This window comes from Stenella coeruleoalba (genome assembly GCF_951394435.1).
Source record: "Stenella coeruleoalba genome assembly, chromosome: 1".
NCBI lineage: Eukaryota > Metazoa > Chordata > Mammalia > Artiodactyla > Delphinidae > Stenella > Stenella coeruleoalba.
In genome coordinates, this window is record NC_137169.1 from 119,937,409 (window position 1) to 119,962,589 (window position 25,181).

The following is a 25,181-nucleotide window of genomic DNA, read 5'->3' on the forward strand; positions in this document are numbered from 1 at the left end:
TGACAGAGCAGCTCCTTACCGTCCAGCTCCAGGACGGTGAACATAAAGCAAAACCACCAGAGATGCTGGGAGAAAAAGAGTATTTGCAACTAGAACCATGGAACCTCATATTCATAAAACAATACCTAGTAATAATAACAATCACTGTTTCTAATCTTAAAGATGTATAGCTCTTTACAGCCTACAAAGCGTTATTCAGATTTCATTACCTCCTGCAATCCTTACGCCAACCCTGCCAGAGACATAATTTGCCCCGTTTTTACACATGAAGAAACTGAGGTTCAAAGGGTGTCTTTAAACCTGGCTTTTCTGTCTCCAAATCCAGTGCTCTTTTGATCTCAAACTCATCTAGTTAAGCCAGTTTTCTTTTTTGTACTGAAAGACAGTAGATAATAAATATATATTCAATATAAGGATTTTGTAGTGCCTTCTATGCCACCATCATAATAAAGGGCTGACTCTAAGTTCAAAAGCAATGTTAGAAAGTCTTCCTTAGGTTAAGCTGAACCGTCTCTCCAAGGAGCCCATCCCACTCGTTAGCGCCGATGGCCACCACCCCTTCATCTCCAAAACCCTCCAAAGGCAACTGCACAGCCCGCAAAGGGAACCCAAGGAAATGCAACCTTCTGGATTCCTAATGCCAACACCATGATGTCAGTTTCAAAATACTGAAATTTCCCCCCCAAGATCCCACTCCTCACCGTACTTCTCATCAAAAGTTTTCTATCTGACCTTCCCAGATCTGTCTAATCAGTTTCTTCCCTTATTTAGTGAGTCTTGGATTATTCGTAGGAGTGAATAACTTCTGGGACGGAACTTGAATTTCCAATTAAACCATTCTATCTTTTTTATTTTACTTTTACTTTTTTGACATGTTGTACCAATGGTAACTAGAGGAGGAAAAGTATGCTTCCTTCCTGCTCTGTTCAATTTAGATCTCTGTTTTGTTTTTTTTTAAGTATTTTTTCCAGCGCTGCCTTTTCACAATCTCTCCAGTGCCCCCAAGATGCGGATTATCTATGACAGCCCCACGGTCCTTGGATGAAAGAGAACAGAGCATCCTCTTCCCTCAGTTAATTACCATTTCTTGCCTGTGCATTTGATTTCAATAAAGTCTCTCTAATTACTTCAAATATCACTGCTCCCGCATCCTTCCCTCTCTCCTGTGCCCCTCTTTCTCTTGGATTGCCTGAGACGGATGTACTCAAACACACCCACAAGCCTCAGGCATCTGCAGCAACCAGCATAGACTTCTCCAAGTTATTAAGCCAGGAGAGTTAATCAACCAGACTTCCCAAAGTTAATAAACCCGGAAAACACAATTATTACTATTTTTACTATTATTCAAATATCGCCGTTATCTGTGTTGTTGTTATTCTCTGCCTGGGCGGCAGCTCTCCTAAGCCCCTCCCCCACGCCTGCCTGCCTCCCCTTCCTCCCTCCACCCTCATCGGTGGCAGTAATATCGTGTGAGTAATCCCAGAGGGGCTCCCCAGCACTGCCCTGGTGGAGGAAGCAATATTGGAGCTCGGGCAGCCCCCAGTCCCTTCGGGCTCAGCGCTGCCCTTTCATATTACACACTGTTCAGTCAAATCCATCACCGGCCTCCCAGATCTTTCCAATAGGCTGGAGGAGGCTGGATGGAAATGATGATTAAAGGAGTTGGGGAGAGGGAGGAGGGGAAGTGGGCAGATGAGATAGGAGGGAAGATATTTGGGTTTTGGACATGCCTGAGCTGTCAGGAGTCCAATTTCCATATCATGGCTTCTGAGGCTCAGTATTTCGCTGCACCCTCTAGGCAATGTGTGGTTCTCTTAGGATCAACTAGGAATACCTGCAAATAAGGGCAATATTAACCACAGTGCCTTCCAGCACCCAGCAAGTGGGTTCCTCCCTCACCTGTTTTCTTTCCCTTTGAAGGAATCGCTCCATCCATCAAGAAGGCAGCCTTTTCGAATCGGTCAATGGAATGAAACAAGTGGAGAAAAGAGTCCCGGGCAGCAGAACCTGAACATTCCTCTAGGCCAACTCCTCGTTTTATGGAGAAAGAAACGGAGGCTCAACTAAGTCAAGCGACTAGGCTGGCTGCTTAAGAGAAGCACCCAGTCTGGACCCTGGCCTTTTGACCTCTTTCTGCAGGTGACCGCATCTTTCTTCCCCAGCTCTCCCTAGGCCTTCCTCATCCTGTCTGCCACCAACACCCTTGCTATCATATCTCTAAAACCTAACCCATCTATTTCCCCAAACCTGCTTAGTTCCATGTGGTCCCCATTTCAGTGACTAGTAACACTACACCCCAGTGGATCTCACCGTGGGGAGATTTTGCCCCCCAGGGGAGACACGGCAATGGTTACAGATATTCTGATTGTCACAGTTGAGATTGGCATCTAGTGGGGAGAGGTCAGGGAAGCTGCTAAACACCCTACAGTGCACAGGGCAGTGCCCCGCAACAAAGAATCATCCAGCCCGAAATGTCAACAGGGCCGAGATGAAGCAACCCTACTGAACTCACTGGTTCAACAACTTGGTTTCAATCTCCTGGCTAGAAATTTGAAAACATGGGTCCAGAAACTAAGGCAGAGGTAAGCTTTTAGGCTTGGCATTCAAAAATCACTCTCCAAGGGATGCCAGCTGCAATTAGGGGAGTGGATGCTTTCACCGGCTGGGAGAAGGCGTGCGAGAGAGAGAAAGAGAGGACTATGGGAAAGGACCGCAGAGGGACCAAGAGGAGAAAGAAGCAGCACCCCAAGGAGAGAAAAGACCCCAATGCAGCCCAAACCCTGGGTTAACTCGACCTTTGCACATGATCCAGAAACAGCTACAGGCCCAGGCCATGTTCAAGGGGCTGTGACAGCAGATATAGACACCCAGAAAAAGCCCCAGGTCTTCCTGACCTCAACAGAACCAAGCCTGGCTTCAGAGAGAGAGCCATGGACTGTCACGCCAGCCCTCTGGGTGTGCGGGGTAACCAAGGTGCTGCTGAATCTCAGAGCGTAGCAGCAAACTCCAAATCCTATCCCAGCGTCCACCTCAAAGGACATGGGGGGAAATTCCCTGGAGGTCCAGTGGTTAGGACTCCACGCTTCCACTGCAGGGGGCACGGGTTCAATCCCTGGTCAGGGAACTAAGATCCCACAAGCTATGCGGCACGGCCAAAACAAACAAACAAAAAGGACACAGGACACGAGGGCAGCCCTCCTCAGCTGCTCTGGACACTCCACCCTTAGGGCTCACCTCCCCACGGACAGCCTCGGGTTTCTCTCCCCGAAGCCCTCCACCGCCAGGGAGAGAAACTCAGCTGGATGGCAGGGGCCACTCAGGGTCTGGACACACGGCCCAGCCAGGGAGGGCCTCCCACACTGCTCTCAGCCCAAATCCAGGCCCTTTTCAACAAGGTAGCTACTGCCAGCAGGAGGCTTTGGAAGGAGTCAAGTGTAATTAAAAGCTGTGAAAGCCGCATTGTCTCAATTGTAAATCCTTCTCCCTAAGAGGCCATGACTGGGCAATTCTCAAAGGTGGGGAGAGGCCAAAGCTGCCTGCAGCCACCATCTCTACTTAGCGAGTCCAACAAGGAACTTTAATGGAAAAATATTTCCATCAAACATGGAGGCCTGGAAAATGCATGGCTTCATTCATTCTGGCTCTGGGGTGGAAACTGGGGGAGAGGAAGAGCAATGAGAGAGGAAGGAGAGAGGAAAGCATGAGACACAAACTGGAAGAAAGGAAAACTCATTAACCAAAATACCAAGCTGCGCCCCCATTCAGCCCTTACTCACGAGTTCTCACAGAAGCGTCTGTATTGTGACCAGGTGCCTACCGGGCCAAGTATCTGCTCCTGTGATTAGTGCTGGGGATTGTGGGTTCACCGTCTTGATGCCAATCCCAACTACAGCAACAGCCTGTCAGCATGCGGACGCAGAGGGATGTGCACGGCTGTCATCCTGTCGCTGGGCACAGGGCTATCTCCCACATGTGGACAAGTGGGTACAAGTGAGGCCAACATACAAGCCCCGCAGGCTGGAAAGCAAGCTCTCCATTATACCTCCACGGTGCCCTCACCCCACTGCAAGTCTGTCCCAGCAGCTGGCCAGGAACCCAGCAAAGACAAACAGGTGAATCACCTGGCAGGGCCAGCTCTAGGGCTTGTGCACCCATGCCCATGATGGCCGGCATCCTGCTGGAGGCCCAACTGTGAGAATGAGGCTCTGAAAGTGACTGAGTTTATGCAATTCAGTCATACTCACAGAGACAATTAGGGCAGACTTCACCTTTCCAATGTGTTCTAGGTTTCCAATGTGTTTCCAGTGTGTACTAGGTTTCCTGCTGCATAACAAAGGGAAACGCATACTGTATTCCCCAACTCTCTTGGGTCTTCTGTTTTATCTCACGCCCACGTGGAAAGAATATGGCTTCCGAGGACAACCTCAGGTCATGGTACAATTGCCAGGAGGGAAGAAATTTATTTCTCTGGGGCAGAAATTTCAAAATACAAAACGGTGGGCATGACTGTATCAACGTACGTCAGGGAAGCCCTTACCCCATGGTAAAAGAGAGCCCTGAGCTGATAGCTGGATATGCAAAGACCTGGCTTGATCTCTAAGCAAGACTGGGCTTCTCTGACCCTAAAACAGGTCAGCAACCTGAAGGCCATTCAGTGAAAGGCAACGAGCATGACATGGGTCTGGGAAGATTAATTCATGCACAAAGTAAAGAGAGTGGAATTGAACAGTCCCATTAAACAGGAAAAGAAAACAGAACAATGTAGTTGAAGGTAGTAAGTGCCCATATGCCAGAATAACTCCCCCCAAAAAGCCTCCCAGTGATGTAGGTGAATAAAGGGTAGCAAAACGGGGAACAAAATGGGAAACAAAAGTTTTTGTGGAGTCTAACAGAAAAGGCTATTAGTACTAGGATCTGTCAGACTGGCCTTTCACCCACCCCTCAAAAGAATCATTCCCATGGAAACACCTCTCAAAAAAAAATCATTCCCATGGAAACAAAATAATTTATAGAGTTATAACACACTGAATAATTAAAAATGTTACTGATGGGCAAATGGTTATCTTTAAGACTGCTATGTTTCTTGTGTATGTACACGGAGTGTATGTGCAGCCCAGCTGGAGATTAGGGCTCCAGTGCTGTCTCTGTCACCGATCAGCTAGATGATTTCCACAGATGCTAAATGAGAAGGCGGGACTCGTAATATTAACAGCAGCTAACATGGAGCAATGTCTCTATGCCAGAAATAACTCTAAGTGCCCTTACTGCACTTATTTCATCTTACAAAGTAGGTAGTATTATTCCCATTTTACAAACAAGAGAACTGAAGCATAAAAGGTAGTAACAAGGTCATATGGTAAGTGGCTGATTCAAGATCTGAAATAAGGTTCCTCTTCAGCAATGACTAAGTAGATCCCATCAAACCAGCTCTCCCACAGATAACTAGGAACTCTAGGCAAAATATAGGAAACAACTATGTGAAGACACCAGATGATGACCCAAAGCAGGCAGACATTGAAGAGGAATCAGTGCATGGAGGAATTGACTAGAACTGGGTAATTTTCCTGTTTTTACAGCTTTTAGTCACACAGAGTGACTCAGAAACTCAGATGAAAAAGCCACAGTCTTACTGGCCAAAAGGACCAAAGGACAGAATTTAGGGCAACCACAGCGGCTAAAAGTGAGAAAAGAAACCTGGAACTACCCAGAGAGGGGGAGCCCCAAATCTCTAGCTGGTCCCTGAACCCCATGTGTGCTGGGTAGACTCCAAGTTTCCAATTAAGGATCAGAGAACTGAACTGAGATTCCATGTGTGGCCCACCAAAGGGAAGACAGAGTTTACAGTTTGAGTTGATCCAAGTTAACTACCAACTGGAAGTTTCTTAAAATAAAATACAAATACTCTTTGAGGGAACATAAGGATTCAGGTTATCTATAATGTATCATGTCCAGGATACAATATAAAATTATTAATATGACCCATACTCGAGAGAAAAGAAAATCAACAGAGATCACCCCCAAAATGATCCAGATTTTAGAATTAGCTCATAGGGATTTTAAAGCATCTATTATAACTATGATCAAGGACATAAAGAAAAATATGCTTAAAGAGAATGAAAAGATAGGAACTAACATCACAGAAATTCAAACCATAAAAAAGAATCAAATGGAGATTTTTAACAGCATTGTCCAATACAACTTTCTGTAACAATAGAAATGTTTTATATCTTTTCTGTCCAAAACAATGTGTCACTACCTACATATGGCCATTGAGTTCTTACAATGTGACTACTGCAACTGAAGAACTAAATTTTTAAACTGTATCTAATTTTAATGAATTAGATTTAAATAGCCACATGTTGCTAGTGGCTACTGTACTGGGCAGAGCAGCTCTAGAACTAAAAAGTACACTATCTGAAATAAAAATTCACTGGATTGGCCTAAAAGCAGATTGGAGATGATGAAGAAAGTGTTAATGAACTTAAATATAGGTAAGTAGAAGTTATCCAATCTGACAAACAGAAAGAAAAAAATAAAAAAGACTAACAATTATAGCAAAAAAGAACAGGGTAAAAGAGTAAATAGATGTATACAGCAGTTCCAAGATTCTTACATGTTATGTGCAGTGGTACAATATTAACTCTAAGGACATCGTGAATAGTTATGTATGCATACTGTAATCCTGGGAGCAACCACCAAGAAAAAGTTAATAATAATCTAAGGAGGTATAATTAAAAAGCCAATAAGTAAATAAAAATGAAATTCTAAAAAAAATATTCCATTAACCAAAAGAAAGCACGAAAGGAGAAATGGAGAACAAAAAACAGAGTGTATAAATAGAAAGTAAATAATAATAGCAAAATGGTAGACTGAAATCCAACTATATCAATAATTACATTAAATGCTAGTGGGATAAACAGTTCAATCAAAAGAAAGAGATTATCAGAATGGATAAAAAAGCAAGACTCAGCTAAATGCTATCCACAGGAGTGGTACTTTAAAAACAAAGATTAAAAATCAGGAACTCTGTTGGGAGTCTTCTTTTCTTAACTATTATACTATCCATGACCTATGAAGTACCTTCCATCTCTAAAATCCAATGATTCCACATGTATAAGTATATATGCATATATACATAAGTTCATATATAATACATATAATTTTTTTTTACACTCAGGATACATAAAGGTCAAATCTATACATGCACCCAAACCCAGAAGAAATGATGGAAAGGACAATTTTCCAAGTTAACACAGCATCATTGCTGGTTTTGTTTCTCAATCAATGCTCACTGTGTCAGGTAATCAGATGGCATTTTTGCATTACTGTGTCCAGAAAAATCACTTCACTTATTCTTGGAGAGCAACTTAAACCTATCTGCTCAGCAACAGAACTGTCCCAGAACTGCTTGAATTTAAACCTTCACAGAAGAAATTGGCATGACCTTTCCACACAGCCTGATGATTAGAACAGGCAGCATCTCTAGGGCTTTGCCACACAGACAAAGCAGCTGTGACATGGCAAAGAGCACTGGACTTGCCATTAGAAAGCCTGAGCCTGCTTCCCATCTACACGGCTCAGAACCCATGTAACACTGGGACCATCATTTAGCCTCTTTGAGCCTCAATTTCCTCATCTCAAATGAGACTGTGGTGATGATCACATGATATAGTGTCTGTTTTCACAGACTCTCTAGGCTTTTCTCTCTTTTAGGCTCTCAAAGCCCAGTGTCACTAGTTTTGCATGGTAGATTCCAAGTAAATATTAGAAAGGTTGAGAGAAATCATATGGGATGTTTTAAATACAATACAAATTCAAAGATTTTGGACTCTCTCATAAAAGCTAAAACACACAGCATATGCATAAATTAATTAGTGCCATAGATACATTTGAAAATTGGCATATACGCCCATTCACAAAATTACTATTAGCAAACTGATTAATTACGGTTTATTCTATGGCCTTGTTTAAAAAGGATGATCAATAAGTTGATAAGTCTTGTCATTACAGGTACCTTCTGAGAAACACTGAGCCTCTGTTAAATATCATACCAGACCTGGAAAGTTCACAGGTTTGTGAAATTCAAATGCATTATTTCCTCCTGACAGCTGTAATCAAGTCCGTAGAACTCAGTTCAAAGTCGCCAACAAATGATCATAATTGTTGGCAAGGAAGAGTAAACATAAGCCTACTTAACAAATTTGCTAATTATCTTTCAGTTTAGGATTAATGTAACAAATAAATACTGGATGCCTGCAGCTTAAGTTTATCAGTCAGTTCATATGAACCCACAAGGGTAAGTAGATTTTATCTGTTTTAAAGCTCCTGTTCTCAGACCAAGTACTTCTTGCTCTTGATTTTTCCTTCTGAAATCTGATGTGTGTCTTTACTTCACAAGGCAATCCGTCTGCCTTTATATCTTTTTAAAATATTAGGTATATCCACTGAGAATTCTTAGAAAAGTAATGCTGAGGTTTAAAAGTAATGAAAGAAACAAACCACTGGTTTCAGAATAAAACTGCCCATATGGGCATAATCTACGATTGGCTGGCAGTGCTAAACATTAGTGAGTAAATTATTAGTATAATTAGTAGCCATCTAGTGAGGATCTTTACTAGATGCTGGATAGACATGCATAATTTTTAATCCTTATAACATAGGTAAAGAGATAGTTTCTGCCTTTTACCAATAAAGAGGAAGATTTCTCAGAGGTTAATTTGCCAAGTAACAGAGCTGGGATTTGAACCCTTGTCCGTGTGGGGAAGCAGGGGGTCTTTCTGCCGCCCATTCTTAAGATGCTGCAATCTCCATGTGAGAATCTTCCTAAAACTTTCCTTTTCTTCCAGATTACTAACTCTTAACCATTTGGGGACCACAAGAAGATTCCAGGATCTGATGAAAATCTACGGACCCTCTCCCCCAGAAACAGACACACACAGACACACACAGTCTCTCTCTCTCTCTCTCTCTCTCTTTCTCTCTCTCCTGGGAAAATAAGGCAAGGGATTCATGAATATCCTGACGCAAAACCTGGGTTTAAAAACCTCTATTCCAAATACGGTTTCCAAACATCGACACTGCTGGGTTTTTCACTCACCTCCTTTACATTTCCCCCTCCTTTTTGGTTTCTACGTAAGTTTTTAAGGAATAAAATAACGGAGCTAAGAAATAGATGTGTTATCTTGTCCACACACAAGAAAAGTCTGGCCTCCCCAACTGTTGCCTCTCCCCTACTCTCCTCACATCTTGGCCATCTCAGTAAAGGTACTCAGCTCAGGTGGAATATCTTGGAATCATCCTCTTGCCTTCACTTTTGTCCACCATGGGTCTAAGACAGCTTTGCTGATGAATCAAATTACTCCAAGCGTTCCACAACGATCACTGGCTACCTATTATGTTCCAGGCATCAGACTAGTAAACAAAACTATGTTCCAGGCTCTCATCAGTGAACAAAATAAATACAGACACACCTCAGAGATATTGCAGGTTCAGTTCCAGACCACCACAATAAAGCGATTGGCACGACAGAGTGAGTCACACAAATTTTTTGGCTTCCCAGTACATATACAAGTTACGTATACACTATACTGTAGTCTATTAAGTGTGCAATAGCATTATGTCTAAAAAAATGTGCATACCTTAATTTAAAAATACTTTATTGCTAAAAAACCCTAACCATTACCTGAGCCTTCAGTGAGTCGTAATCTTTTTGCAACAGTAACATCAGAGATCACTGATTACAGATCACCATAACAAATCTAAAATTAGCGGAAAAGTTTGAAATATCGCGAGAATTACCAAAATGTGACACAGAGACACAAAGTGAGCAAATGCTGTTGGAAAAATGGCACGAACAGACTTGCTCGATGCAGGGTTGCCACAAACCAATTTGTAAAAAAACACAATCTCTGCAGAGCACAATAAAGCAAAGTGTCTTATTAAATGAGGCATAACCTGTATCACTGTTCTCACGGGCTTAGAGTCTAATGGGGGGAACAATATATTGGCATAATAACGAAATATATTACAGTGTAACCTAGAAGGTGATTAGCAGCTGGAAAAAAGAAATATATAGAAGTTATAGGAGAATGAAGAGTGTCAGGGTGGGTTGTAATATTAAATACCTGGATATCTGAGTAAACACATGAAGGAGTCAAACCTGGGGGGATCTGAGGGGAGACATATTTTATTTGTTTGTTTATTGTCTTTCCTCCCCTCTAGAAGGTAAGCTCCGTGAAGTCAGGAATTCTCCTATTGTTCACTGCTCTACCCCAAGTGCCTATAACAATGCCCACAGCAGGTGTTCAACAAATATTAGCTGAATAAGTAAAGTAAATGAAAGTTAAAATTTACTTTCAGGCTGACCAAAACTGAGGGATGGGCCACAATCCTAAATCTTACCCTGAATATATCAACCTCCTTAATTAAACGGTAAATTCAAAGCAAAGAGAAAAGAAACTGAGTCAAGTTGGGGTCACCTTTCAGAAGGGAAAACTGAAAACTGACCTTACATGAAAAATGATAATAATCTGAATTCCCACTTTTAAAAAGCGAAATAAGAAATGGGCTTTTAAAAAAGCCCCAGGATATCCGATATCAAATAGGGTTTTAAAATTAGAAATGACCCTTGAAATACAGGACTCCTAAATGCTGAAGGATCCCTCAGTTAGGCTCTCAGTGAGGTACGTGGAGACGCGCCATGGAAGACAGAAGCCACCAACCTGGGAAGTACCAGCCACTGTGCCACACCTTCCTCACCCCCAGCTGTACTCCCCATTACAGATCTGCATATGCAGATCACTCACTGTGTACTGATGCCCTTGGATTTTAAGCTTGGTTGTGGCCGATTAGCTCATTTACTTATCCCTTGGTGCTGGTAAGTCTGAAGACATGGGTTGGGTCTCCATGGAAACCAAGAGACAGTGACTCAGTTATCTGGCCACAAGTTACAACTCTGACCTTGCCCAGTGATCTCGCTTATGTACGTCCTCAGTTACACAAAGGGACAGAATATGGTCTGTGCGTGTTTGTGTTACTACCCGCAAAAAGAGCAACTCAAAGCACATGCTTCATGTTCAAGAAGGCTACAGGTGGCTGTTGAGGACTGACCGACCTCCTCAGGCACAATTACAACATCAAACCAAGGCCCTGGATACAAATCTCTCCATTAGCTTCTCCTAAAAACACTATTCACTTCTAAGAATAAGTGCTATCTGGACGAAAGCCACAAACAATTGGAGGGCCACAGGCAGGACATATTCTCCCTCCATCTTGTCCCCAGAATTAGCTCAATCTGGTAAAAAGGCAGGAATATGAGCTCCCTGGATTCCATGGCATGTGACTTTATTGATGGTGGGTCTTACCACGTTACAGGTAATATGAGCTTCAGAACCTTCTTTCCTCCCTAATTAACCAGCAACGTCAGGGTAAAGCCGAAATCACCTCATCGTAACAGTTCAACCTCTGCAATACCGTACATACATCATTAAAATTTTAAAGGAGTTCATTGGGGAACTCCCTCATTAATTGAGTTGGAGAAAAGGGGCCAGTGATGAAGAGCGTTTACCTGAGCTGATATTAACTAGGTTTGGCTACTAACGGCTTTCCAGCAATCCCACTGTGTCCACGTTGCCATTTAAAAGAGTACATTCCATTCGGCCCTTGCCCTTTCACTGTCAAGAGGGAAACTGAAAAATAATACATCATGAAGTATTGCAGTTTGTATTACAGTTCTCCACCCAATTCTCCCTTCCAGCACTACTGAGCTCGGTCTAAATGGAGCTCTTACAGCCAGGTGACAAGCAGAAAAATTCATCCCATGAATCAGTTGGGTGTCTATGATATCAAATAACATATCACTGAATGATATATTTTCCACTGAATTTACTGGCCACAGAGGCAGAGCCATTGGAAAATGCTCAGCTTCCTTGATAGCACCAATTTTAGTTTAATTTCCTTCTAAGTTAGGTGGCCAGGCCCCTTATGACCCTGTCACCTTTCCTCTGCTAGGGTCACACAGATACGACAGCCCTAGACCTAAGGAAGGATTCCCACCCAACCATACACTGCTCTCCCGCTCCTCGTCAAAAACATTCCCATTCCCCCACTGTACACATCAGGCAGTTTGTGATCAGGCTCCAGACCTCAGAGAGCTCGAGGTAAAGGCGCTGAGGCTAATGGGAGAATCTCAAGGAGGTTAAACGATTTGCCCGGGCCCACCCAGATAAAGCAGAGGCAAAGGAATTACTGAAGCTCAAGGATTCTGAAAACCCACGGTTCTCCACTATAGGTCACTCTAGCCTCCAGTCTGGGAAAGTAAATATACGAACCAACCATATGAATAAGACTGTAAAACAGAGTGATAGTGGGTTAAGAGACCAAGCCACTGCGGTCTGGTCAATAAGGAGGACGGTGTCCCCATCCTGGACTCCCCTCTCTTGAATATTCTCCTGAGAATCACGGGAAGCAAAAGCCTACCAATGGATAGGTGTATGGATGGTCTAGTTGCCAAGCACAACTGACTAGTTCCTGGCCTGGGGAGATGTGAACACGTGTCCTGGGGAATCAGCCACATACTGTATACCTTGGACTATGCTGTAACCAAATAGAGATCTTCACGAACGAGGAGCAGAAACAGGAAGATGATAAGTAAGTTTTACACCAAGACAACTGGATCTGAAGAAGGACTCAAGCTTGAAGCCCCACTCTGCTGTCACCCCCCCGGCCCATGAACCAGGGTGACCTCGAGAAAGAAGCTACGTGGGAAGCTGCAGTAGCCACCTTACAAGAGATGCTGAGGAGAGATGGGAAATGGACCCACCTTCTGCTGGCCTCTGTTCAGTGATGATCAGCTCTGGCTAATCCACAGAGAAATGCACAAGAGAACAAAGGGAATGAATGGTTAGGAAAGACCAAAGCAGGAGTTCAACATGTACCCTAGATGTATCCCTGACCCTCCCCAAGCTTCTCCTCTGTGAACTGGAGGCCCCTCTCTCTCCCAGATCCTCAGCCTCTTTCCTTTCCTGGCAAAACTCACCTTAGCCATCATAGAGCCTCAAAACCACCCCATCCTAAAGCATCTTCCCTTTATTCTACCTCTACCCCAGGTACTGTTTTCCCTCCCATCTTTCTTCCACTACCCATCTTCTCAAAAAAGTCGGCCATATCACTCCATTTCTTCTTTCTTTTATTGTAAAACCCATTAAAATGCTGTCCTGATCCCTCCAAGCTTCTGACAAAGCTATTCTTGATAAGGTTACCACTGACTAACTGCCAATTCCAAGAGCAAATAGGTGGCCCTACATTTTAAAATTCCCCACCTCTGCCCTGTCCTCCGGAAGCCCACTCACCCTGGCGTTTTCTCCTGCATCCGTGCCATTTCATCACAGCCTCTCCCAGGGCTCCCCAAAGCTACACCCTTGAGCCTCTTCTCACTCTGTGTAGGATCCCCTTGGGCACTTCTCATATTGATATGATAACATATCCTAAAGCTTCTTGTCCAGGATAGTTTCTAGATCTTCTTTTACAACTGCCTCCTGGACATCTCCACCTGAATGGTTCACATTCCCATTCACGCTCCAAGAGCCAATTAACATATCACCTCTTCCATGAAGCCTTTTCAACAACCCCAAGCAAGTCATTCATTGATGCATTTATCCATTCAGCCATCATGTCTAATGCCTATTATCTGTCGAGAACCATGCAAGATGCTGGAGATACAGGAGTTAAAAAACAAAGCGAGGGGGCTTCCCTGGTGGCGCAGTGGTTGAGAGTCCGCCTGCCGATGCAGGGGACACGGGTTCTGTCCTGGTCCGGGAAGATCCCACATGCCGCGGAGCGGCTGGGCCCGTGAGCCATGGCCGCTGAGCCTGCGCGTCCGGAGCCTGTGCTCCGCAACGGGAGAGGCCACAACAGTGAGAGGCCCGCGTACCGCAACAACAACAAAAAAAACAGAAAGAGGAAGGTCCCTGTCCTCACTGAGCTTATGATCTTGTGACACAGACAGATAGTAAACCAACAAATAAATATGTACTTCAAATTATGATAGGCACTATAAAGATAATGAATAGCACATAGCAATAGGGAACCAAGGGATTTAGACAAGCTGGTACTCAGTCCCAGTGGCCATGCCTCTCTTAAAACAAGTTTACTCTTCTTTCAAGCCTCTGTTTAATTTATGTCTCTAAGCAATCTCTGCTAGACTGTTAATACATCAGTGCTTTGTTTTATTCATTTTTACATATCTGTCACATACAGGAATTTAATAAGTCTGATGATTAAAGGAATGCATGAGTAATTTAATTAATGAACCAACTGTTTATAAGATTCCATTTAGTTCTAAATTTGAGAAATGCACATACAACTAGGTAAAGTGCATTCCAATTGCTGGTGTATTACCTGAAATCTCTAGTTTCATTAAACGCCAGTTTACAGAGATTAAATTCAAATGTACATTTCATCTCTCTAAAATTGACTGGACCTACCTTTAAGAGAACCAAGTGTCGGCAGTGGTGAGAGAAATAATACAATACAGGAATACTTAATTTCCTCAAAACCCAAGATTCCATTATCCCTTTTTCGATACAGCCAGGCCAAGTAATAAACAAGAGGGAGCGAATAGTTTGGGAAATCAGCCTCACACGGGGGCACAGTGGGATCTTTCCTAGCTGAGGCTGAGGCTTGTTTGAAAATACAGCACAGTTCAGAAGAAAACTTGGAAAGGGGTTATCTGAGGAATGGATGGACAGCTGCTGGCTAGTCCCAATGGAAGTATGCCTAGAAGGCTCCAGATCTGATAGTTAACAGTTCTGCTGCCAAATGTGCAGACAGGCTCCCAGAACAAAAGTCACCAATCGCAAACTCTGGGAGCTGGAGAGGAGGTAAACGGATGCTTGTCTCCCTTTGTGTCATTCTTCTGGTGTGGAAGAACAGCGATGCTGGCAGACAGTGGAGACCAATGCAGATGGGATGGGATAGGAGGGATGGGTAGGACAGCTTTGCACTTGCGGAGGAGTTTGATAAACAGTGATGAGTGTACACTAGCAGCTTTCACACACACACACACACACACACACACACACGCACACACACTCACTGACTCAGGCATTCCCCAAATCCAAAAAACTTCCTTTAAAACCACAGAATATATAAACAGCTGACCGTCGGAAGGCTGCCGGAAAGCTCAAGTATCTAGCAGGTGGGGACTTGTTTTCCAAGAGCTAGTTCAATAGGACAGACTGAGAATTGTGATCTCACTGGGGTGTGAACACCAGAATTCAAGGAGCAGATGGTGTGATTTAGTGGAAAGGCCATTGGACCAGGAGTCAGAGGCTTCGGATAGCATCCCAGCTTCTCTCTCAGCTACAAAATGCAAGGGGAAAAAAAAAAAACAAAAACACCTCTCCTTATCTAACTTTTTAAATTGTTGTAAGGTCCAATAAAGATAATATCTGTGAAGGCTCTCTGAAGATTCAAAAAGATACATTCTTTTTCAACACATCCTTTGATGGCATTTTCTATGAGTCAATCGTTGATCTGCATGCTTTAAAAATATTAACGCAAAATGATCCTATGAGGTTGGTTAGTACAATTTTTTTATTCTAGTTTTATTGAGATATAATTAACATATAGCACTGCATAAGTTTGAGGTGTACAACATAATGACTTGACTTACATACATCACGAAACGATTACCACAGTAAGTTTAATGAATATCCATCATTTCATATAGACACAAACTTTTTATAAATAGGAAAAAAATATTTTTCCTTGTGACGAGGATTCTTAGGATTACTCTCTTAATAATGTTCATATATGACATACAGCTCTGTTAATTATATTTATCATATTGTGCATTACATCCCTAGTACTTATTTAGGTTATAAGTGGAAGTTTCTGAGGTTGGTACTATTCTTATCCCCATTTTAGAGAGAGGAAACAGGCACAGAGAAAGCATGACCTTCACCCAAGGTAACACAGCTAGTGAGCAGCAGAGCAAGGATTTGGTCCCAGACACTCTGGCTCCAGAGTTTATGCTCTTAACCACTAGACTGTGTTATTGTACACAGCTTCTAAGAATATGTATTCTTTTACTCATATTAAAAAACCAACAATAATAATACCCAAGCCTGTATAGTTCTCCACATTTTACCAAAAGGCTTTTCAAGTTCATTACCTTATTTAATCCTCACAATAACCCTATGAGGCTGTTATTATTCTATTCCTTTGTATAGATGAGGAAATTGTGGCTTGGATATCTCTTGACAGTAGGACATGTGTTTCATATTATTTTTCCAGTAATGCAGAGAGCTGTGGAGTGCCCAAACCATTCATATCCACCTGTCCAACCCCTTCCATCTATGGACGTGGACTTTTAAAATAGAAGAACCCAACCAATAACAGAACACAAAGAAAATAATTTGACTGAACACCCTTCCAGCTAAAAAGTATCTTTGGAAGAATATCACAGTACATCCCAATGTGAATTATTTCATAACATCCTCTCCATTTTGACAGCTAGCGGAGAGCAGCCTCTAGCCTGCACACAGCATAATTTGAAAATTAAAAGGTCATAAGATAGGTTCTGAGCATAAGACACGCAAGAAGGCAAGGCTGAGCTGAGATTCTGAAAAGGGGGTTGGAAAACCCATGCTGTGGTTGAACTCAGGGCTTCCAGGTGCATAGAGCCCCAGGGGAAAGACAGTTGCAGAGACCAAGCAACACTTCCACCAAAGACACGCAGGGAAGGGTCTCCTGGGATGTTCTTCCCCTTTGGATTTCCGGTGTCTACTTCATGGTACCGCCCATGAGGCACTAGCATGGCATGGCTTATGTCTCTGAAGAGCTGAGCCCTTATCCCTGTGAAGACGGTATCCGTCACTGCGCGTGGTACTGGGGAATACGTGCGCAACAGGAATCCCTGCTACAATGTGAGGAGGGACAGGAGGAGAAGGCGGGAGGGGGAGCCAGCAGCAGGGGAGGAAACTCTCGATGGTTATGTTAAAAAGGATTTGTTCCACTGTCAAAACCAGAAAGCTCTCCCCAAGAGCCAGCTTTAAGGAAGGAAGCCTGAAATGACAGAGACCGGGGTGGGATGTATTAAGGAGGCCCTTTGGAAAAGAGGCTGCAATAAAAGAGAGAGCATCAGGCAAAAGGCAGGTGTAGCTGTAAAAATCCACCTCTGGACGATGATGACCAGCAATGCCTGGCAGCTGAACAGAAACTGGCTCTAGTGTTTCTGTTGGGTCCTCCCAAAGCCATGCTGCCTCTCTAGGGCAAGGACAATCCTTTAAATCTCGCCCATCACTGGGTCTCCACGGCGACTGGGAGAGGGCTCAGTGACTACGAAACTCCTGAAAACTGTATGAGCCACACTTTGTCCACTCACCTGCCCATTCCCTTTTCCGGGCCCCACCCTGTCCCCAGTGACATCAACCCCTTCTCTACCCTGGAGCTGGGGGCCCCAGGCCAAGCCGGCATCAGCTTCCACTTCCACTCAGGTTTAGGCTGTTGAGTACTCACACAAAGACATATTTGGACCCTCCTACAGAGAGAGAGGGGACTGTTTATGGGCCCAGAGGGAGCTGGCCCTAATCTGCTGCACACCAAATGATGACAACATGTTAAGAATGAAAATATGGTTTGGGGGGAGAGTCCCCAGGAGCCCAACATTTGGTATTTAAAGGAACTTTAATGAGCTTAAGAGGCTAATCTGGAGTTCAGGAGGGGGTGTTTTGTTTTGTTTTGTTTTGAAAAATCCTTTTAAAAGTTCCTGAGGCTTGACAGGGAGCAGGCAAGAGAACTGTGAGTCAAGGAGTGGCTACCGTGTAACTGAAGGGGCCCCATGGAACTAGGAGAGGAGGCTGCTCCAGAGATCCCTTCTCACTGCAGCAGCAGACGCTGGCGCTCAAGAGATAAAGAATGGTTCTTTCCAGGTTGGAGAAGTGACACCCAAAGAAGCAGCAAAAAGAGTTGAGAGTGAGTACACACTATCAGAGCGCTAGCCAGGCTTCTCACCAAACAACTCCTCATCCCGGTTTACTGGTGACAACATCAGACTCAGGCACTTCTCCGACCCACTGAAAAACATAACCCAGCATCCATGAAGGTGCCAGGCACACTCAGAAAGATGTCCAGGGGCCCCAGTTGGTCACCCAAAGAGTGTGGTCATGGGATCATGCAAACCTGAGTGTTTTAATGCCCCTCACCAGGTATTGTAGCTGAGCTCTGCTCCACAACTGGGTGGACCATTATGCTGTGTATCTAAAAGATGAATTTGTTTCCTCCAAGTGAGAAAAATTAAAAGAGGACCAACAGTCCATAAACTTGGCATGGGGGAGAAATGAGGCAGTTGATGAGACGGTGTTAAGTAATATCATGTGCTTGCAAGAGTCAAGTTAGTAGAATTCTACAGGACATAGGGGAGTGAGGGGGAGGCAGAACGGGATGGGGCTAGATGTGAAGTCAGATATGGCATGTGGCCCATTCCTAGCACTGCTGGATGTCAAAGATCTTTTTTAATATGAAGAGTTTAACTGGCCCATGAGACAAGGCAGTCCGATCCACAGTGGCCAGATACCTACCAGGGTTTGTCCATTATAGGGTAATGATGATAAAATACAAATCCATCAGGGTAGAAAGCCACTGGAGGCCTAGAGAGTCTGAAAAGCCAGACATATTTACTGTTATCCAAAAATAGGATCCCCCAACTGGAATCTTGAAAGGCTAGAAGAGACCAAACTCTTTCATGTGACTTCAGCTAAGGACTAAGAGAAGCACAGTCCATTTTGTATTTTTAGTTGTTATGACATTATGGTGCAATAATGGGGGATCTGGCAAGGGTTCCATTAAATTCTAGCGAACCCGAGCACGGCAGCCAGGTGACAAGCTCTACAGATGATCTGGTTGCCCTGGTTCGCGACTGAAAAGTACAGCACGGAAGTAGGTTTTAAAAATCCTCTTTTAACTGCCCAGATGGGGCTATTTGCAATGGGACCAAGTCTACCAGAAATTGGTAGGAAACCAGTGTTGGGCCACAGTTTTATTCCTCTGATAATGTCTTCACTAATACTTCACTGTTTCTGCTGCATTCCAATTGCATCTGCTGTCTAATGCCCAAAGAAACTTAATCCCCAACCTAAGTCTCATTTTATTTATTTTCAGTAGTGTGAAAACAAACATGCAGCAAGATTATAGTGTTTACACCTCCTTTTTAGCTGATATAGCTCTAATCCTCCTGCTAATTAATGCCAGGGCCACAGCAATTTTATTAATTTCATCTTGGTTAAAAATATAGAGACAGATAATTGTGCTTGACTAAAATAACAATTTGACATTTGGAAGGTGTTTGCTTCATTTCAGCAAGACAGTTGGCTGGGTTTCATTTAATATACGACAAAGAGACACAAAGCTGCGGCTGACATTGGTCAATGATAACATAACTAATTCTAATTGTCATAAATTGACTAAACTGTCCCACATCGCGCTAGTCAAGGAGACGAAGGAGAAAATGTAAATCGTGAGGCGTACCAAGTTTTTCTGTGGGTTCCAGAAAACAGGCGCAAAGGAGAAAAGGGCCTCTTTTCTCCAGAACCTTTTCTACATTTTGTTCCTAAAATTACCAACTTCCCCAAACTGAATCTGAAAAGGCTGCTGGCAACGCTGATCTACACATTGCTAAGAAACTTTCAGAAAAACATACAGGGCATTCATTCCTAGGGGGAAGCCTCAGGCATGCTGGAAACTGGACAGGGTTCTCCCACATAGGACCCTTTCTGCTTCTGTGCAGGGTGGGGTGAGGGGTGGCACTGCCCACCCCATACAGCCCCCAATCCTCCATACCCCACCCTGCAAGTGGCTTACCAAGAACTCCCATCTGAAGATATGGGCATTTAAATTTCCATGTTAGAAAGGTATAAAAAAAAAATTGCAAAGCATTAAAGTAAAGCTAAGATTTCATAGTTAAGGCGGAAATTACTTTTAAACATTTCTTTAGTGGATGTGATCGCACTTTTTCCCCCATAGTTCATTTCCCAGTATTGTACAACTATAGTTAACGATCAAATTAACATGATTCAATACGGGTTGAATCTTCGATCTTGATATAAAGCAACAATGACATTTTGTATATCAATTTAAGAAGCTTTAATAAATTCCCGGCAATATAATGAGTATTTTAAATCCTTGTCTATTTTCTCACTTCTGAACAGTAGGATCCAAATAATTTCTTTGACCATAAAAATTAATTAGCTGATAATTTAATGAATGGAACTGTTCTCATTAGAGAAACAGTACCTACTCATTAATTCCAAAACACCTTCCCAGAATTAAAAAACAACAATAAAGAGGGCTCTCAAAAATTAGTAACAGTATTTTAGCTCACACAAAAGTTATAAATAAGAAAAATGAAACTAAAAAGCAAGACAAACAATGAACTATCAGAAAAGCTCTTGTCACTGAAATCTGAACAGCAAAAGCAACTCCTTAGCCAGGTGGATGACAGAATCCCAGAACTCTACAATATGTAAAACTGGATCGGATAAATAACTTTTTTAATGTGCTCCACTTACGTGAAGGATCAAAAGAATCCCACAAGTCTACTCTGAAAGGCAATGTTCATATCTAATCCCCAGAATACCATTAATATCTACTCCTGCTCTCTAATTTTATTTCAACATTTTAAGTCTGAGATTCAGAAAGTCCTACCTACGGACCAATACATATAAAAAGAGAAAAAACCTCTGAACAAGGAGGGTTTCCAATCACCCTCTAAATAAAAAAAGAGATAAGTCAGCCTGCACAAACACAGCCACAGCCCATGGACCGTGCTTATCCCAAGCTAAGCCCCCCTGCAATTTAATGCAGACATCAATTCATTACCTAGCTGTGTTTGATTTTTATATTCCTAACTTTTATTATGCCAGGAGTGAGGCCAACAAAAGATAGAGTAAAAATCTAACAACTGCCTCTGTAATTTCATCTGTGGGCTTCTTTTACGAGGAACTGATGCCCAATTTTGATCTCCAAGTAATGTCACAGTAATAAAACCAAACTAACCATCCTCCCTACACATACAGCCTACACTACCTTGATAAAATGCAGCATTAGTTTATTACTGATCCTAAAAGAAATCATTACCTCAGCCATCCTCTCCTCGGGGCTGCCAATCACCAGGTCGAAAGAAGCATACAGAGAAAGCTCTAAGTGAGGGATATGTACTCTGCTTCACTGGAGTCCCTTCCTTCAGAAAAACTGGTCTGCTCCAAAAGAAAGGGGAGAAAACATGGACTGGCCCTCTGAGAGAAGGTTTCCCAAGGCCTGCCCTTTGCTGACATGTGGGGAGTTATGATGTTATAAGAGCAGCCCTGATGACAGCAGTACTGTCCCACACTGCTCCTAGGATGTCCAGAACAATCTAAGGGGTAATGATAAACTTCATATGTGAGGCGAGAGGGCCCCGCCTGACACAGAGCCGCCAGGCACATGAAAGAAACAATATAAACTTGATTTAAATGTGGGATCCCTTCCAGAAGGCTTAATTATCTATTGTATTACCACATTCCTGTTATTCAGCAGCCTCTTCTTTCTCCAACGTAAGTCCAACTACAGTATTTGTTTGGAACAAATTCAGGGAAAACTCCAAACTAACCAGATCCTAGAGGACTCAGTTAAATAGGGAACAAGAGTTATGTAAGTAGAAGTTCCCCAGGCTGGAAAATACTTCGGCTGTCTGCTAACTTTCGGGAACACTGAAGACGGCTGAGTCCAACGTTTAAACACCCACACCTATAGCATCCTGATGTTTTATGTGACATGATGCCCCTTCATCAATTCTGTGCGTGTACCATCCCACCGAACTAGTTATTTTTCTTTGACGGCACGTCACGAACAATAAAGGTCACCTCCAGTTCTTAATTTCTGGACGTTCATAAATCAGTTTTCCGCACTCCAGCCTTAAATGCCTATTTGTTTTGGATGCTGAGGAGATAAATTATTCCTAAGAGTGTCACAGTGTATGAGACAAATATTTAACAAAATACCCTGAAGTCTTCAAATGAATGGCTGTACGCCTAAGATGCCACTGTCAATTCAATTCTTTAAAATTAGACAAATATGGTGTTTGACATCAAGAAGGTGTAACAACTAGTTGACAGAGTATAATTTTCACTTTTTAACTGGCTGCCTGACACCATGAATAGGCAGCTAATAATTCAAATGCAACAGTGCTCAATGGCCAGAAATGCACATACAAATGGCTAACATAAACAGGATAAGTCCACTTGGTTAATATTATGTTTATGAACTTCACTGAAGACTGTGCATTAGCTATATGTTCTTTTATTTTGATGTGTAAAAACAGCATTTGAGCTCCATGAATTTTGGAGACAAGGGCACTGCCTGAATATTCATTTTCGATGAACTGTTCCATCATTTACCACCACCATTGTCCGATCACTTTAACTTCCATCTTAATTTCCTTTCCACTTGCCCTGGCTGGGTCTCAAATTTTTAAAAAGATCCGAAGAAAGAAAGCAAAAATTATGTTTACAAATGTATTTGTTAAAGAGGAAATGTGCTCTCTGTGACTGTTTCATGTCTATTATCTAAAATTGAATTGCATCCTCCTGGAGGCTAAATTTCTGGTCATTCCAGACAGCTTCTATTCAATACTTAGTCCTGCAGTCTCAGTAGAGGTTTTCAAGAAATATTCAATAGTTAGGATAATATAGATGGAGAAAGTGCTAGGCTATAATATAAGCCTCTTGAAGGCAGGCTCCAAGACTTTTTCTCAGTATCCTCCTATCCCCTAGCCTAGTGCCTTGCCTGTAGGAGCTCAAAGAGCTTGTTGAATAAAGGAATTTGTCTTGAGCCTAATTTTAAAACAAACAAACAAACAAACCACGCTTTCTTCTCTTATAGCAACTACCACGCAGATGAATGCCATTAAGATTATTAAATATATTACAGCCCTGCTTGGTTAAAGAAGAACGGGATTGGGATGGGGGACAGAGGAGAGAAAAACGGAATAAAATTAATCAGAAAAAAACAGTGGAGGCTCTGGGCACAGACAAGTGCTGACAGTGAACTAAAGAGACAAGCAACTCCATTTTGGCCATCTGTGTTTCCAAAATATATGTTAAAATCAAAATTAAAAACCCTCACTGTAGCATCAACACCTCTCCAAACAATGTAGCTCACACTACTCTGTAAAATCTGCTTGGTTCTGGCCAACAGCTGGCAAGTTGATCCCTGCAATTTTCCCTTTGCAGAAATAGCTTTGTGCGGGGAGAACTGACCCTAGTGGGCTAATAAGCCCAAACCGCTCCAAACCTGGGAGGCTGAAATGGAGGGGACATTGTTGTGTTAAGTACTTTACAACAACTGTTTCTTCTCCTCTTGACACAGCCTGACTTCCTTAAAGAAGATTTGACTGGCCAGACAGCTGTGTTGACCCTTAAGCCTTCTTTGATTCGTGATTTTTTTTTTCACAAACAATAGAAATTCACCACCCAAATCCTTTCCTAAGCTCCCATACTTTTGAATTTGCCAGTGTTGTGCCTGAAGGATGTGGACATTTCAGTCATCTATAAGCACAAAGATAAAGATGGGGACTACACAATCCCAAAACCTTCAGACGAAAAGCAACAGGGGAAAGAAAGAAAAAAAAAAGAGCAATCAACCAGAAGCTTTATCCAAAGGTGGTACTTGAAGCTGTGTGCACAAAATCTGCTGAATTACCTAAAAACGGCACTTTTCGCTCAGACACTAGAGCACTGAACAATCAAGAACAGATACAACCACATCTTCTTTTTTCAAAAATTGAAACCGTAATCACCACTTTGGGTAATGGCGATGCATTTTCACTTCTTTATATATTTCTGTATGGCCCAACGCATCCAAAATCAAACACCTATTTTTTTGTGTGCTGAAAAGTGTAAAATGATCTTTTCAAAACAAAACAAAATGCCCAGTACTCTATCCACATGGGGGTAAAATTCAAGCTTGCTATAGCAAGGGAGTTTGAGCAGCAGAAAGAATTTTTGTGTGTGTGGTCACTGGATCTGATTGCTTTGTCAGTCTGTAGTAAACCTCAGAGTCCAGGCAAATCAGACAAGAAGATATTTCTGTTCTCTCCCAGAGCTTTCTGTTATATTGAGACTTCTCCTGGACACCTCCTTTCATGGTGTGTTTTTAATAACATGATAGGAACTGCTTTTCAGGAACACTAACCCTCCCTCGATTATCCTCATATAGTGCTGTCCCTTTCATTCACCAGTGACAAATGCAGAATTCTCCTGCCCATGCCCCGAGGGCACTCCGTCACTTATCCAGTCCTCGGGTACAAAAACAGAGGCCTCCGTTTCAGCCACTTTTCTTTGCTTCAATACCCCGCACAGCTCAGTGAAGTCAGTGTCCCTGTTGCTGAACTCTTTTGACCAGGAAAGGCAGTCCCCCAACCCCCACCCCCACCCCAGACTACCCCCCAGCTCAGCTCTACTAAGCAACTCCGGGCCTGCCTGGCCGGAACCAGGAAGTCCTTCAGACTCCCACTCCCCAGCCTCGTCCAGGCTTTAGACATTATGTAGATCTAGAATCGAAAAAATCCACTTTCTTAAATACCTGTCTCCTAGGTCTCCTCAAAACACACCAGAACGTTCGCGTCGACGGGAGGGAACTGAACCTGCGGCGTGGCAGAAACGCATGCCCACATGGGAATTAGGGAGGAGGCGGAGGATGGAGGACCTGGCCTAACTGCTCCTATGGCCCGAGGGTTTTGCAGACAACGGGGAAGGGGCTGGGGAGAATACAGTGAGAGAAAAAGCAAAAGGGGTGTGCGCTGCCGCGGAGCTCAGAGGGGCAGCAGCGGTGTTTCCGAGCCCAATCTGTTGGGGACCCCAGTGGACAAAGCCAAGCGAGGTAGGAGCACAGGGGACCCAAGCTATGGAATCAGGACCGCCTCAGCTCTGCGCATAAGCGCGTGGGTGGCGCAGACAGGTGGGTAAGGTAGAGGGGGAGCCGGCGAGCAGAGGTGGGCCACTGGCCGCCCCCAAGGGCACCCCCGTGAAGCAGGGAGGGGAGAAACAACGTTGATGGGGTGGGAGTACCCACAAAGGAGTGTCCTCGGGGAATGGCCAGGTCAGGAAAACTGGGCGAGCAGACCACAACGGGAGCCATCCCTTGGG

The 25,181-nt window shown here is 43.3% G+C and overlaps 1 protein-coding gene across 1 annotated transcript in view; it reads right to left on the reverse strand.

Moving 5' to 3' along the window:
- Nucleotides 1-25,181, reverse strand: part of LMX1A (LIM homeobox transcription factor 1 alpha) — a gene marked incomplete at its 3' end in the record, with an annotated part of 150,717 nt that overhangs the window by 121,736 nt on the left and 3,800 nt on the right. The window lies entirely within an intron of this gene.